Source organism: Lepisosteus platostomus, chromosome 8, assembly GCF_059453375.1.
Source record: "Lepisosteus platostomus isolate fLepPlt1 chromosome 8, fLepPlt1.hap1, whole genome shotgun sequence".
NCBI classification, from domain to species: Eukaryota; Metazoa; Chordata; class Actinopteri; order Semionotiformes; family Lepisosteidae; genus Lepisosteus; species Lepisosteus platostomus.
The window spans coordinates 61,709,341-61,725,904 of NC_142618.1; the positions used below are offsets into that span (position 1 = coordinate 61,709,341).

At 41.0% G+C, this 16,564-nt stretch overlaps 1 protein-coding gene across 4 annotated transcripts in view; it reads left to right on the top strand.

The window, feature by feature from the left end:
* zfhx4 (zinc finger homeobox 4) overlaps positions 1–16,564 on the top strand; it is an 84,101-nt gene that overhangs the window by 5,121 nt on the left and 62,416 nt on the right. For all 4 annotated transcript variants that reach the window (XM_088644213.1, XM_088644212.1, XM_088644214.1 and 1 more), the window contains exon 2: positions 16,531–16,564. This exon is cut by the window's right edge and continues 2,575 nt beyond it. The gene's annotated coding sequence lies outside the window, so the exon portion shown is untranslated. The remainder of the gene's footprint in view (positions 1–16,530) is intronic.

A 16,564-nucleotide genomic window follows, 5' to 3' on the forward strand; every position in this document is an offset into this window, starting at 1 on the left:
GACGTCACCTAGGCTGTGTATGCTTAGTCAAAAAACAAAAGCGTGGCAGCCAAAAGGCAGAGGTGTTAAATGTTGTATTAAACTTATCTGAAAAAAAGGCAGGATAGACCGTGTTCTTGTTGTTGTTGTTATTATTATGATGATTATTGTCATTACCTGTGAGGCGCAAAGGAGTTTCTCTTATCGGCCGCTTGGACAGCTGCCTAGCCGTGATCGGTGGGGATTCAGCTCTTAAATTCAAGCGGGTCCCGCAGAGACGGTTCACAGTCCCAGAGCTTCCCAGGCAGATCGCAAGCAGCAAACGTGGATGTGTATCGTCCGTGCATGTACCCCCCACCCCCCACCCCCCCACTCCCCAAAAAAAACTTTCTCTCCGACGATGACAAACTTTCATCAGCACCAAATTCCTTTCTGACAGCAACGTTTCCTCCTGCCGAAATCTCCATTTCCCCCCTCTTTTTTAGCTCCTTTTTGAAACCTCCCTTTATCGTATGGTATGCATTTTTATCCCAGCCACATCGTTACTCGTCCTCGGATGTTATTTTTTGTTTTGTTTTTTTTTCTTTTTGCCGGCTGAGGATCCGCAGTATCATCAGTCGCTCTGATTTCGCGCTGGCGGAGCAGCACAGAGGCGCCGAGGCAGTCCTGCCTTTTGGGGTTGCTGGTTAGTTGGAGGCAGAGACTTGGCTCCGATTGGGACGCGACAGTGACAGGGGCATCGATCGCTCCCAGAGAGCAGCTGAAGAGCCGCGCCGGCACTGGGGCAGAGCGCAAGCTGGGGGAGAGCCCGTGTCTCCTGCGCGCTGCGCACCCAGCCGCCGCCGCCGCGATCTGTCCTCCCGCGGGTTGGAGAGGAGAGTGCAAAATCTTTTTAAAAAAAAACAACAAAAAATCTAGCCTTTTCTTTAAAAAATAAAAAATAAAACACCAAATCGTTTATTTCTATGTTATAGGGAGATTAATAGTTTCCAGAAATCGGGGAAATCGTTTTAATCGTATTTTTTTTATTTGTGGGGCGTGGGAATTAAAAGCGCGTGTGTTTTATTTTGAATTTATTCGATCGGTCGTGTGTTCTTCCCTTTTTTCGGATGAAGGGCATGCATTTAAGGAACGAGACTGTAGCACTTGTGTACTGTCTTTGTTCGCATTTTCCTGCCTCTTCGTCGTTATTATCTCTGTGAATAATTACTGCTTATTATTTTGTAGTTGTAGGTCGTGAATGGAGCCTCTTATTTTCTTTTCTTATAGTATCCTGTTGTGCTCGCGTTTCTTTTTTAAGAGAGCAAACATTCGTTGCAAAATATTCATGTGATATTGTAGTAAAACACTCCATAAACAAATACTAGATCTAAAGCATTTATACCTCTAACATTAGGTCATTTCTGTGCTTAGGTGTTACAGCGTCTTTAAAATACGATATGAGAGCAATCGTCATTTTTCTTTAAACGAGTGAAAAAACGACTAACGAATAGAAAGGTGTAAAACATTTCCATTAAAAAATAAAGGAGCGTTTAGTTAAACTGGTGAAATAGTGACATAAATCACGGTGTCGTATTAAACTTTTTTTATTTTTTTAAAGGGGCTTTAGTTGAATGCAGGAGCTGAGCGTGGCATTTTGGATGTAAATATGCTGTACCTTCCTTCCCATTAAATAGGAACCCCCCGAGGTTTACAATTGCTTCAAAATAATAATAATACGTTTAAGATTGCAAAGGTAGGCATAGAGGAATCTCATAAAGGCAAACAGGGAAGCCCTTAATAACTCTTGAGACTCAGACATGTTCTGCAGTAAGATTGGCTCAGGCTTTTCCAAGGGTCGACAATGTGTCATTTCCATGAAGCCAAATTGCCCTCTGCCTATATGATATTAATGTGCAAATCAATATTTCAGGGATTAAATTTCCCTTCTTCATTTTTTATGGTTTCTACCTCAATAAGTCTCAAGTCTAATAGAAGAGGGTGGATGATTTAAAATCCTTCGCTGCAGAAAGGCTTGTTGCGAGCTGTTTTAATGTTTTACACAGAAAATGCACAAGCATTCTAGGGACCATGTCTGCCTGGTCGGTGTCACATTAAGAGCCCTTTTTTTGGTAAAGGCTTGAAAGAGAAATATTTATCCAGTCGAATGCTTAAAAATATTGTGCTAATCCGATATTGATTTTAATGATAAGAACCTCCCCCTCAAACACAGCCCCCTCCTTCCATTGTAATGATGGTAGAATTATCTAGAATAATTTTTGCCTTTGCTGCTTTGTTTCTTGTTGAGGTATCTGATAGTAGGACACATTTACCTATAAGTAAAGGCAGGGTCCATACAGTCAGACCTGTTTCGGACAAGCACAGTGGTGTAGTCTCTGGGGTTGGATAATGGTGTGTTTATCCAGTGTATCCCATCACTGAGCTTCTTCCAGGATTTTGTGCAATTCAGCTAAAAATGGTTCAAAAAAGAAAGTACAAATAAAGACAACAGTACAAGTTGACTCCATATTCCTCGAGAATGGAATTTAGAATATTCTGCGTTCAGGAAAAAGAAGAAAACACCGCAAGTAGAGATTTAGGGCGATATTTTCCGAGAGACTGACATTGTCTTATAATCCCGGGATGGTTTACTGTGTATCATTTTTGTGTTTGTTTTATAGTCCTGAACCATCTGGACCAAGTTCCGCACAGCTGCACAAATTTCAGATGTGATAGAACATTTTTTCCATTCAGTGTGAAATGTTCCTTCCTAAAACTTAGAACAGACTCGCTTAATTTAGCTTGCTAAAAGAAATGCATATGAAGAAGGACAAAGGGGCCTTTAATCTTCTCTGGCTGTTTGTTTTTCTTTAAGATTCCTGTCCATTTCAGTTTCAAAAAGTTAGATGCTGTAAGATTTGAAGGTATGATAGTGTTTTGTGTGTGTCTGCCTGTGTGGTGATGTCTGTTCTTCAAGTTAATTTGCAAAGCTTTTTATTCATGCCTGTCAAAATACACATTTAATTTATTCTTATTTACAATTAATCTCAATAAAATTATTCTTAAACTGTGCTTTATGCAGTTGCTGAAAATGTGTAATTATATTTAATTAACTCTGTCAAAGTAATTAGCATTGCTTAATTGCCTTTTGCATATATTAATCCAAAGCTCATTTGTAATAAATTGCTTTAACCTCCAATCATGCTGCTCTCTTAAAAGTATTTCTTGCTCTTTTTCACAATTTCCCTTCTGATTGCTATAGATATGAGTGCTAAATTATAACTTCATTATATAAGAAGTGTTTTGCTTTTGTTGATGGAGCGATTGGGTTTGCTAGGATACAGGGTTACAAACATTCGCAGGTCCATAAGATTTAAAAAGCCCCCCTCAAATACCTTTCAGTCTTGTGGGTGGAAAGATGAGGAGTCAGGAGGAGGCTTAATGTATTAAGTGTGGGGCCTTTTTGTGTCAGCCCTGAGGCTGTACTGTAACGCACAGAGACTTTCCAGCTTAGTAGCTGTCTGAAGGGTTAAAGACTTGGATGGGGTTCAAGCTCAGAAGTGCCCAGGGAAAGTGCATGTGAATATGTACAAGTTTCATGTAATTAGTACTTAATTATATTAACATATGCAAATTGTCAACTTAGAGGCTTGTTCAGCTGGCAAAGATCAGCTGAGCACAAATGGTGTATTGTTTCCTGGAAAATAATGGATCTCAAGTTGGATTGTGGAAATGCACAACTAGCCTTCTAATTTAAGTCGTGCCATAGCAAAATTTCATTAGTCTCCATGGAGACTTGGTTAATTGTGCTGAGTAATGTCCTAGGCCGTATCGTGCCCTAAAAAAGAAAGCCTTGTGTGTCTAATCCACCTTACAATGACACTTGTTTGTACATGTTTCCCTTGTGTGGGAATTTGCATATGCAAACGAATTGTCTCCGTGTCCCATTTGTCATGGCTCTTCGTTATCCAGGAAGAGGACATTGTATCCCGGCTGTTACTGATCCTTGTACCTCAGGACAGTATCATCCAGTCCGGCAACATTCTTTCATAATTTGTTTCTGATCAGTAGGCCAGACTGAGGATCATTCTCTTCAGGCCTCTGTAGAAGGCAGGTCAGTTCTGTCGCTGGAAAGAGTTTCCACAGCAACTAAAGCTTTCTTTTTTTCCCCTTAGCTAATTAAATCACATCTTTAAAGTGCAACTATTGTAGCACAGCGAAAATACTTTTACTAATAATCTCTAGTTTCCTATAGCTAAAGATGGGGATAGCTGAAGAGATGCTAGTATTCCTGCATTAATCCTGTTTTTTTGACAGAAATGTAAACTGATATAATTGCTTTTCAGTGGATAGGAATGGGGGTTTATACAAGTGTGAAAGCATCGGAAAAGGATTAGCATTTTTTTGCATAATGAAAAGCAGTGTTGAATGGGGCATTCAATGGTTGACTGAATGACTAAGATGAAAGGAGGACGAAAATGCTGCCTCTTCTTTCTTTATTCCTCTGCCTAGCGCTCCCTAAAGATGTGTTTGTCGAGGACTTGAGAAAACAAGCATAGGCTCATATTTCAGAAGCCTTCCAAGATGCCCTCAGATTCTGTCATCTTGTGAAGTAATATGTATGATAATAGCCCGGCTTCAGGCTGATAAATAAAGGTTTCTAGGTTTGTATACAGTAGATTTCCAAGAACACGCCAGTGTTGTAGCTAAATATTGACCATCTAGCGTTCAGGGCTCCTGGTCTGTTTCTGTGAAGGAATATATTCTTAATAAGGTGCCGTCTATCCAGTGAGGTGGTGTGTAAGTCATTTTAGTTATTTTTGTTTCCTTTCCAAAGATGAGCACATGGCCCCAAAGTAGCGCACGGGGCCGTGGAGGTGTAGACACCGGGAGCGGGGCGTGCAGACACGTCCGGAGATATTCCAGCTCGGGAGAGGACTCGTGTTTCACACCCGCGTCCGATCGGGAGCATGACTGCAGGAAATCTGACACCGTGCTGCATTACTGGAATTAATTCTTCTCTGTTCAAATGATCTTTCAGGCTGAACAGAAACGGTTACAAAAGAATTGTCTTTTGTGAAAGAGAATTTTTTGGGGTCGACAGGAGCCTCAGTCATTGACCTTTTATTCACCGGTAATAAGCCTTTCATATGGTAATTGTTGCTTTCTTTAACGGAAATGGAAAATGTGACAACAGCGAGTGTTTATAGGCTGCTTCAAACAAAGCAATGGCCATTTTTAATTAAACGGGCTTCTTAGCTGTTACAGCAGTGAACAGTGGTAAAGGGCTGTGATTATTTTAGAAGTGGGAACAAGTCTTTTCGCTCACTTCTGCGTGGGGAGCAACGTGGATCATTATTTTTGTTGGTGCATTTTAAACAGGTTGCACGGTGATTTAGCGTTGGGTCTCATTCAAACAAGTTTTGACACAGCTTGCCAGATGTTGAATTGTGTCTGACTGCCAAGTGCGGCTCTGTGTACAATCCCCTTGTCCCCGTACACATACACTCACACACCTAAGTTTCTGCTGTAGAAATGTAATTAGCAGTTATCGCTTGGCTCCACCACCAAAACCTGCCAACATCTCACGAGTACTTTGTTTTTAAAGCATTCATAATTGAACTGCGTTATCTTGATACGTGTCTTCTTCTGTCCATTCCATCTTGTCCATTTGGAATTGCAGTTCATTTTCTTTTTTCAGCCATAGGATATTTCTCAGCCTAATTTTAATACTCCTATGATTTTATGGAGTAAAAAAAAAACATTGCTTGATGGGAATATGTAGGAAGACATACTATATTTCATAATAGACATAAGGTAGATTATACATGTTTCCATCCAGTGTTCTGAGCTGAGCCCAAATCTGCAGGGAGCAGGGCCGCTCGGGCCCAGACCCCTCAGGACTGAGGTGTTTTCTGCGAACCCAGTTCAGGTCAGCCGGTGTGAGCTGGGCTCCGGGGGAGCCGCGTGCGTGTACCCCCTCAGTAACTCAGGGGGCGGGGGTAACGCTTCCACTGGATGCGTGTTCTGCGGGTGGAGTGTGGGGTTCAAGGGTACGGGCCCGCCTCCCGCTGTCCAGCCTAACGAGCAGGGAGCTCTGTTTATTAACAGCAACAACCTCTCTCTCTTCGCTTTGCTTTCCTAACGGACGCTAAATATTTACACAAGAATACGTCTCAGTTTTCCGATTTGCTCCGATCCCGCTGTTCTACAGAAACATATGAGTGGCTCGTTTTCCCCCTGGAAGAGGAAAGACAGGAATGGAGACATTCGAGTGTCAAGAGTGAGGGGTGTGTTCGGGCCTTTTAAAACATGTATGACGTCTCTAGAAAAACTCTAAAGCAGCGTAACCCACATGGAAATGTAATTATGGCCAATTATAACAGAGAAGTGCTGTAATTAATATGACATGTCTAGAGTGAACCATTTTGTAAAGCCTGTCCAGAAAATTTGCTTTCCATCTCGGAAGTCGGAGCGGAGCAGTGGAGCAGCGGGATCTGCCTCCTTATCGGTCCCAGTGGCTCACTTCTCACTGGGGACCTGGGAGAGCCGTTAATGGCTTCGGGGGCCCCCAGCGCGCCTCCCAGCAGGGGCCACTCACAGCCGCAGGCTCAGAGCCAGTGGGAGCTCTCTTGGCGGAAGCGAGCCCGGGTCCAAGCGAAGTGGCGCGGGCCGCGGGGTCTGTCTGAGAGCTCGCCGGTAGCGAGAGAACTGAGGGCGGTTTGCTCACGGGGCAGGTGCCACTGACGAGCGATAGCCAGAGACCTTCCTTTCCCCGCTCCAGATGTGAGCCAAGAAAACGCGCCCAGGCTTTCATACTTCCTAATTTCAGAGTTTGGTTCAGGCTTTTTCAGACTTAGGGAGGCAGGGTCAACAGTTTCTTACTGATCTGAGAGGAGCTGCAGGCTGTTTTGAGCGACTGCAAAACGTTTTGCCAGAGAGCACAGAAAAGTAAACCCTAATTTTACACATCGGTGTGTGTAGAGACAGCTACAGCTACAAATGGAGATCAGAGCTACTGTACGTCTTGTGACAGTAATTGTGCCAGCTTTGCATCCAAAAGGGAGTTTTGGTTCAGTTTTGCCTGGATTACCCACTGCATTCTCAACAGCCATGGAATGGGTGGGAACTAAATGAAATATTTAGGACTGAGGTAACTTAAATAAACAGAGAAATGAGCGCTGGTCTCATGAATAGGCAACAGACATATTTACTCCTGTGTGCCTTTTTACAGATAGATTAACACTGGCAGTCCACCTGTGGGGAGAGGGAATCTTCACAGATACACAGCCTCTGTTGTGTTTGTACTGGGGCAGAGGTTGAGTACAGCCCCAGAAGTCCCCAGAGAAGTATTTAGTTATATCTCATATCCTGCCTCAGTCTCTGGCCTGCACTCTGGAATACGCTTTAATTGTTTGTTTTAAAGAAGTTTTAACTTTCCAGCAGCCGAGAGCAACAAGAAGAAAAAGTCACAAGTGATTGCGACTGCAGCATTAAAATTTTCTGTTGTACTTGGTGTCAAGTAATTGCTCAGGTAATATATGAGCTAACAAAACGGGACTGACTGAAAAAGCTGTTTTAAATTTGTAAAGAACGTGCGGCGCTGAGCTAAACCTACTGAAAATGACAAATCGAGACGTTTGTCTTTCTTCACAGACTCGGCAGTGGTTCAGAAGAAACATAGCAGAGTGCAAGAAGCCGATCTTTGAATTCTCATTTTTAAAAGCAAAGGCCGAGCGCGTTTCAGATGATTAACTGTGGCACAGTAGCATTTCGTGGCACATAACTTTCATTGTCCAAAGATCCCTCTCCCTCCTACCCTCTCCTACTCCTTTAAAGGATTCAAATGTAGATGTTTAGCTTAGTCAGACTGGTTCAAAAGTTTAAATGAAAAAAGGATCTTTTTAAACTATATTAAAAACCCATTAGGGAGAATTAAAGTCCATTGCTGTATTTCATTTAAATCAAATTTCTGAAAGATCCAGTGATAGTTCTAAACAGTAAGCTAAATGGTTGTGTTAATTCACCTTTTATGGAATGTAGCTACTGAGATTTATGTGTAGGGAAAGGTTAAGGTTAAAGTGTTTCTCACTTTGAAGCAACATTTTGTCATTAGTTTAATGTGTAGTGTGCATTGCTGAGTGTCTCATGTGTTTTCCATTTTTTTTGTCAAAAAAAAATCTGAATTCAAATTCTTTTTTTCTCTGCATTGTTTTAATGAAGCAAAATGTGCCCCACTAACAACTGCCTTCAAAACATGCATCCTTTTTTACATTTAATCTGTTTCGGATGTGCAATTATCTCCCTTTGTCATTGCATAGTGAATGCGATTGATCTTGTTATTGTGTATTTGCATTTGAAGATAAAATATAGTAAGTATTTTTTTAATGGTGTTTGTTAGCAAAGTTTAATTAACAGCTTATTGCACTGATGCATTTGCTGTTCAGAGGAAGTGTTGACCCTGCTAATGTCACAAAGTCTTCTCTTGCTAAGGCCTAAATCGTACAAGATAATAAGTTTGGCACCTGCAGGGCCTAGAACCATGTCCTGAGTCCTGGGTTATCTTCTTAAATCAAACTGCTAATGAATGGAATTGAATTCTTGAAGCCAAACAAAGAAAGCATTAAATGCAATTATTATTAATATTCACTAATGTATCCTTTCATTTTTTAGCATATCCCCGAACTATCTTGTAAAAAATAATAGGGGATTTTTTAAAATAAACATTTAGAGTTAAAAGTCAATTTGCTTTCTCTGGCCACCCCATTAAACAATTAAAATGAAACCCTTTTTAAAATTCCTGTAATTATTTTTCATGAAATACTTTTCTTGTACCAATAATAAAATTACAGTAATCGAATTACTGACAGAACCACTAGATTCCAATTCTGAAATTACTGGTTATTTGATTCTTAGTTTGTGTGACATCAAGTTTATTTAAAAAAGGAGTACTGTGTCCCTAAACTAAAGGCCTACTAATTATGGCTGACAGTTGTTTGTTTGTAATGAAATCTAATTAAAATGAAGATTTTTCAACTTGAACATTTAAGTGGCCTGTGTATTTCAAGAAGCAGTGTGTAGTTCCTATGATGTCCTAGAAAATAAATGGATGATTTTTTTTTGGTCAGAGTGGGGCTAAACTCACAACAGCTGGCAGTATGAAGTTTGTTTAAAAAGCAAATGCATTTGGTCTAAAGTTCATTTTAAGAACTCTGTAATTAAATATAGTCCTGAACCTTAAGTTAATTAGTAATTCTGCTAGCCCAGAAATTAGTGCTATCATGAACTAGATCTCTTAGATGTACTGTTGAAACCATGAAATCAGAAGATCTGTTGTGTAAGAGCTAGTTTACTGAAAAAAATATTCACATTGTTAAAGGTCTTTTTAGCAGTTATTACTGAAAACCTTTTCTGAAAGTCCTTCCTAAACAATGCTTGACTTGGTAGATTGCTAACTGCGTTGGAATGTCTGCAAGAATACCTGGTCTGTGATTATGTTTATAAAGATAATTACAGGAGAGAGAGCCTTGGAGCAGAGTCTTCTCTAGAAAAAAGGGTTTGAACTTTTTAACTTTTATTGGTGTTCCGGTGATGTGACGGGGGAAGGGACGTTGTTACTGGACAGAAATGGCTTTTTCATTATAAAGGTGTCTGTGTATGTCCCCAGGACCATTTCCAAAGATGACACTTTACCTCTCTGAAAAAACAAGGGAGCTTCACATCCCCAGTTTTTAATGTGCTCATTGTTCCCTCACATTCAACAAAAGATAGTAGCCTAATTCGATATGAGCTGGAACGGCTTGTTTCTTTTAATTTTAAACTTTGTACTTAGAACGTGCAGTTCTGTGTATCTGCTGCCTCCTCTTCTGAGAAATGTTTTAAAACTCCCGTTGCGTCACTTTGCCAATTTAAAGCTGCTGGGAGTTTGAAACGTTGCTGCTGGTCATGTTTCACTCTCTTTTCCACATCTTTCCCTGCTCATGCTACGATTTGAATATTCATGCAAAAGTAGGAAATGATTGTCTGAAAATTAGACATCGTCAAGTTTTTAACAACAAACCATTTCCATGTGCAATTAATAATCCCCTCCCTAAATACAATTACAGCATCTTGAAGGTGAAAATATGTTTGTACAAATTAATTTTATTTGGTGTTCTTTAGCTTGTGTGTGTAAGAACGTGAGGGGTTTTGGTGTTTCTATTACTGAAATGTATTCTGGTTTACTTGTGTGTATATTAAAGCCAGGTGGTTTAGCGAGGCACTTAAAGAGGCAAGTTAAAAACCACATAGGTTCATAGTGTATTTGTTCACTCATCGTGACTTGCTTTACGACTGATGTTGACAATCAAAATAATATTTTTAATTGTGAATGAAATAAGCCTGCTGAAAGAGCAGTTTGACTAATGGCTAGCTGGGTTTGGCATGATACAAAGAGATTAGACAGAGGGGAGGAGGCTCTTACTGTTCGGAGAGAAATAAACTATGATTTGTTAGTTTGCACTGCATTAATTAAACCTGTGTTTCATTTAGACTGAGACATCATGAATTCCAGTGGTGAGGTTTATATTCTATGGGATTATGAACTTCAGATTTCATATCCATTCGTGTGTATCTGTGTGTATTGGGAAGGATTGCTCTTGCTTTTAAGCAGATGCGAGAAAAACTGTGATTTATGTAACCCTAAGCACTTTCATATTGTATATATTGTGCATTATAAGGGCGTGATTGACTAGTAGATTAATATTTATTTAGCGCAGGGAAATCAAAGGGATTAAGCAGTCATCATTTTAACTCTAATCCTGCTTTGCATGGCCTAGACAAAGACAGGGTGATTAATGTACATGAGGTTGACAAAGCCACAATTAGATTCCCTTGTTTCTCCTACATCAGTAGAACGGAAAACACAACAAAAAGGAAGACAATAAAATAAAGATTGTGTTTTTTTCCTCTCTCAATATGTATGTAAAAAGGTCAGAACCCAAAGTTATTAAATGCTGACACATCCTGAATGATGGAAGTATGTTGTGGAGGACACAGTTCACCACCGATAACCAATAAACACAAAGAGGAAAATGTGGATTTTTCTTTCTTTTTTTGTGTGTTTGGAAATAACATATCTGCTTACTAATTAAGCAAAATACTCAGCTGGGCTTTTGAAACAGACATTGACGGGAAGCGTAATGCGCTAATTTGCATCACGGAGATGTGGGTCCACATATATGGAAATGTGTGCTGTGCAAGGCCTGCTGATCTGTCTCAGGTGTGAAGAGGGCAGCAGCAAAGGTTTCATTAAAACTTGCTTTTTTTCCTCTCACATCCTCTTTTTCTAAGCGCAATTAAAGTAAAAATGCAAAGCTTATAACTTTACTGCCAAAGTGTGAAACCCCCCATTAGTGCTAATGCATAAAAGCTCTAGAAACAGCCATGCAGAAGGGCTGAGTACCACGTGGTATCACACTGTAGAAAATAACATCTGGTTTGATATCTCGCTGGACTTTAATGAACAAGCTAAAAGAGAGGAAGACAAGTGGATAGCTGCTTACAGCCTGCAAGGTTTTCGTTTATTTTTTTGTAGAACAACTTTGTTTTTGTTGTTGGAAATGTTAATGATTTTATATTTCCCTGCGTCCTCTCAGGCTGAGCCATTGTCTGTTTCAGAGCTTTCTTTCAAACTTAATTACCTTCTCCCCTTTGTCGTGACTCGGGCAGAAAAGTTTTCAGCATGTCAGGAGAGGTCGTCACACATTCTTTTGCAGTTCTCTTCATTAATCCTCCTTGCAGAAGCATTTTCTCTCGTGCTGGGAAGGTAGAAGGGTGTAATGGAAGAGCCCTGAAACAGCAGCAGGAAGCTTTAAGCTGGTTAATGCAGTATAATTGTCTGGACATAGATGGGCCTTTGTTTGTGCGGTTCACTTCGAATCAGCTGTAATTAACTCCAGAGTGTTTCCAGATTGCCAGCAAAGAAAAATTACAGCTTTTCTGTTTTAAATTGAAAAAGACATTAACTATGTAGATTAGGTTTTTCTTTGATACGAGCCCGTCCTGTTGAAATCTTTCACATGGCCGGCTGCTTTAAAGGCGATAGCTTTGCTGTTATTTATTTCGGGCCACTTTTTTTTTCACGTTGGGGAGAGCGCAGGGTCAGCTTTTGGTGCAACGGCTTCTCCTCAGGTTTTAAGACGAGGCAGCCTCTATCACGAGGGCCCAGATTCCCGGCAGAAGTCGAGCGGCTTCCAGGTAAGGCCAACCTGTGAGCCGGCCTGCAGACGTGCAGAGTCGATGCCAGTGCTTACGCCGGCGCTAGGTGGACGCTAGGAAATGTTTCTCCTCCCATGAAAACGATCAAAGGCAGAGGTAGCCTCAGACTTTCTTCAAGGAAGCGTTTCTAATGAAAGAGGAAACCAAAAATGTTGTGTTGGAAAGGTCCCGCTCTTGCAGTTTGGTTTCTAACACATTCATCCCTTTCCGGCAGACTCCACTGGACTGGGCTACCACACGCCACATTGTAATGATGCTTCTTCTTGCGAGCAACGGGTTTTAACAGGGTGTGAAATACGTTAACAGTGCTTGGGAGGTCTTCATCCTGTACTTCTCCCATCTAATCTTACACCTCTGGGCACATCATGTCTATAGGCAACTTGTTATAGAAGTCTGGCCAAACCTTTTTTTTCCCTCTCTTCTCCTTCTTTTCTTTGTGGTTTTAACAATAAGGAATTAAACCTCACTGTGGCCTTAGAAGCCGTAGACATTCCTGATGCTGGGATAATACCACTTTGATGGATTTTTCATCAGTCCTTTCTGCGTGGCAACAAATAAACAAGTATAATTACGCCTGTGAAGGTCTCCTCATTGCTTTGTCAGGATTAGAGATATGTGCAGTTTTCACACTGAGCTTCTCTTTTGTCTTTGCCTAACTCACTATGACACATTGATAGAGAATCTGGTGCTGGGGAAAGGCCGCAGCAGAGGCAGTGGTGACCTTTGGGGAACTTGATATAATTCAAGGATAGTTTTGTTTATTTTTCTCATCTGACTTTTGCAAGTTGCAAACACGCTTGTGGGCCGAGTGCACCAGTTTTATAACCCATGGTTGGCAAAAAAAAAAAGATTATTTTTAGTAGACTGGTGTCTTGGTTTTAAGAGACTGTAGAAAAGAGGAACGGCAGGGCTGGAAGCCCTTTTCCTTGCTTTCTCAAGAACTTAGTGCCCTGGCAGTCGCCAACCTGGAGTTCTGCTTCCCTCCATTCTCTGCTCTTGATCAGATCACATTCTTTTTAATCACTTCACAGGCAGTGTCTCAGCAGACCATGGAGAGGGCTGGGACGGTCTTAATTAAAAAACAGAGGTAGAAACAGCATTTGCGATTTCTTTGTTCTAATGGGAACATGGGACTGATTCTGTGCGGGGGCTCTCTCCTCATGGTTTAGAATGGGCTCTGTTTTGGGGTCTTTTGTTCCTTTGCAGGGAATCCTTGTGTAGGCAGGCTTGTTGTGTCAGCTGTGTAGATTTAGGTCTGCAGAAACCGGACTGAGGAAGGAGTTTCACGCTTTTTTCTGCTGCAGGAGCTACTGGGCTTGGCTTTTAGAAAAAGCATGGTTTCAGTTCAAAAGGTGTAAAAATGGAGCCTTTAAAAAGAGCAGGTATGTACACTACTCCACTTTTTTTTTTCCTGTGGGACACACAGGCAGTTCTGCTTCAAATCAAACTCTTTGGCTTAGTATGATATATATTATCCTGTTTACCTGTTCGCAGTTGGTAGCAGGAAATAATCTGCAAGTGAAACAGTGTGCTGGCGTTTTGCAATGCTGTTTTCTGACTGTTAGGATGTGGCCGGGCACATTGTGAACTGAGAATGCTTTGATAATAGTGACAGATTTGCTATTCCATTATGGTTTGTGTTTTTTATATAAAACAGCTCTGCACACTTCAGTTGGTAACTTTTGAGTTGATTGTGAATGATTGTTCTCCAAAGGAGGAATATCAATATGAAGGCTGGATGTGCTTTTACCATGGATGGGTTGCGCGCTTGTATCAAAACATGTAGAGCTCTCAGCTGGTTAGTGCTTTGTACCGTACTTTATAATTCATCAACATATAATGATTCATATGCGTAGCGAAGAAGAAGAGAGACAGGCACATCCCATGGAGGGATCCAGCACTTCAAGTGTGAAGTTATACATTATTCATCACAACCGTGTGCTTTATGTCTTGCCCAAGCAGTACAAAGGGCTCATATTTGTAAAAATTATAGTCTTCTTCATATGTATATTCAGTGCATTCAAAGATGAGCCATATAGGTATAACAGGTATCTTCCATTACGAAAGTTGAATTATGTTTGTATGTTTCCAAGTGGTCAAATCGCTTTTTAAAATTAATTATATTGGTTATTTTTAATCAGTGCTATTTTTGTTGGAAACGTGTGAAGGATCTGTTTTCCTTGTGGGATTTGTGTATTAATGGCCCACTGTGTCTGTGCTGTGTGTTTTCCAGCTCCCGGAGTACACAGTGCTCTGGCCCCTGAGGTACTGAAACTGTGTATATCATGGCTAGTGCTGTTCCACTTAGGATGCCAAAATGATTTAAAAGGGACAGAGTAAGCAGATACTTGAATATTTGGTAGTTAAAATAGACCCCAGGTGTTTTATGTTTTCCAAAGTTTTTTTTCCCTGTTTCTGTTTGTCTTTTTCATCTACTTTTTCAATTTTGTCTTTAGAAATAACATAACAGTCTTCTTGCTAATTGAAAAGAAACATGCATTGCTTTTTTGGTAATTTCAAATGTGTTTTCAAACTGCCAAGAGCAGGATTAACCCCCATCCTGTTGATAATTAAAATTACACATTAAGCTTTATGATTGCCAATTTAGCCATCATATAGAAACATCTTATTCATCTTTCAATCCATTGGGTCTTCTGATGTCTCTTAAACTGATAATTTCCCTCACTGCCTTAGCTGAGGAGATTAGATTTGATTAGAGTGAAAAACATTTTGAAGCAGCTATTCCTCATTCTTAATATCTAAAGGACCTTCCCACAAGCTCTATTTAGCCCAGGGTTGTTTTAAATTAATCCCCCAAATTGCTTTGTACGGCGGCAGAGCAGGATCTCCAAAGGGCTGCACACAGTAAGTCTGTAACCAGGGCTGAGGCGTCGGTTGTTTATTAATTGTCTGTTTTATGAGGTCCCATCCTTTGTGACAAGAACGGTGCTTATCTCTTGCATTGTGTAGCCTCGTCCGCCAGTGCATTTGCATTTGATACTTTAGAACCTTTCCAGTAACTGAAGCGGGCACTTGAAGATGACCCGCCTTTTATTAAGTTTAAATTTACAAAAAAAAGGCAGTGGGAGCAGGACAGGCACAAGCTCTCCTCCAGAGCAGGTCTCTCAGCTGTTGTGCACACTGCCATCATTCTGCAAACAGGGGGATGTACAAAGGCTCTCAGTCTTCAGGCAGCCCTGCTTCAGCAGTCTGTACAGGCTGTGAGCATGGAGGAAGGCAGGCTTAAGGCTTCTGTGGCCCTGCACTGTGCTCGATGGGGCTGTGCCCTGATTCCCGGTACAGGCATGGCTTTGCGGGGCTACATCTACATCCCCACCAAAGAGAATACATTTTTTAAGCTGCCGGCCTGCAGCAAATGATTGAAGGATTTTCATCAGTGGGGCTTGTGTATGATTTGTTAAAGCTGGGGGAGAAGCTGATTGAGGCGGCAGTTGAGAGATGGGCAGCACACCAGGATTGATAACATCACAATGGTATTTGAAATGGTGTTCATTACGTGCTTTTTTTTTACCCCGTCCAATGGAAAGAATTTAAGTGAGTGCGACTGTCTCCAAGGATGATTGGACTGGATGCGCTAAATATTAATTTTTGTTTCGTCGTCTGTCGAGTTAGCTGAAGCGTGGGGCAGAATCATGATTGGTGCTTAATCAGAGCTTGTTAGATACCTGCTGAGGGCTCTCTCAGAAGGAAGATTTGAAGTAAGCTGATTTACTCTGTAAAATAGGAACCAAAGAGGAGCCGCTCCTTTTGGCCAGGATGGTGATAATTTAAATTTGCTTGGTTTTTCTTCATGGTTCAGTTTTTAATCAAGCCAGGGCAATGAATAGCTTGAAAGAAACGTTTGTGAAGTTGTGAATTGATGTGAGGCAGTAGATGGGCCGGTTTGATCCGGGGAGGGCTATGTTAGAAGACACTGGCTGGACACTTCTCTTAGATGTGCATGGGTGGATTTAAATGCAATAAACTTTTTTTTTTTTGGTCTCAAATTGCCGAAATGTTTTGTATGAGAATGCATCAGTTGCCCTTTTACTCTCAGTGCATTATTTTCTTTAAACGCAAATAGAAAATGAACAGTCATCTGTTTTTCTTAAAAGCTGCCTTTTAAGTTCTCTGTTTCCTGCTGACCTGTTAGCAGATCGAAATGCGGCTGAACGGTGCTGTTCTTAAATCTTCTTCCCCGCACAGCCCGTAGATGGGACATTTTCAGCCAGTCGTAAACTGCGGAGATGAGCTAGTGGCGAACAATGCCATTATTTATTAAAAATGGTTTCTCTCACCTTATTTTTTATCCAGGTCCCTGACAGGCTGGATGAAATGAGATCCCCAC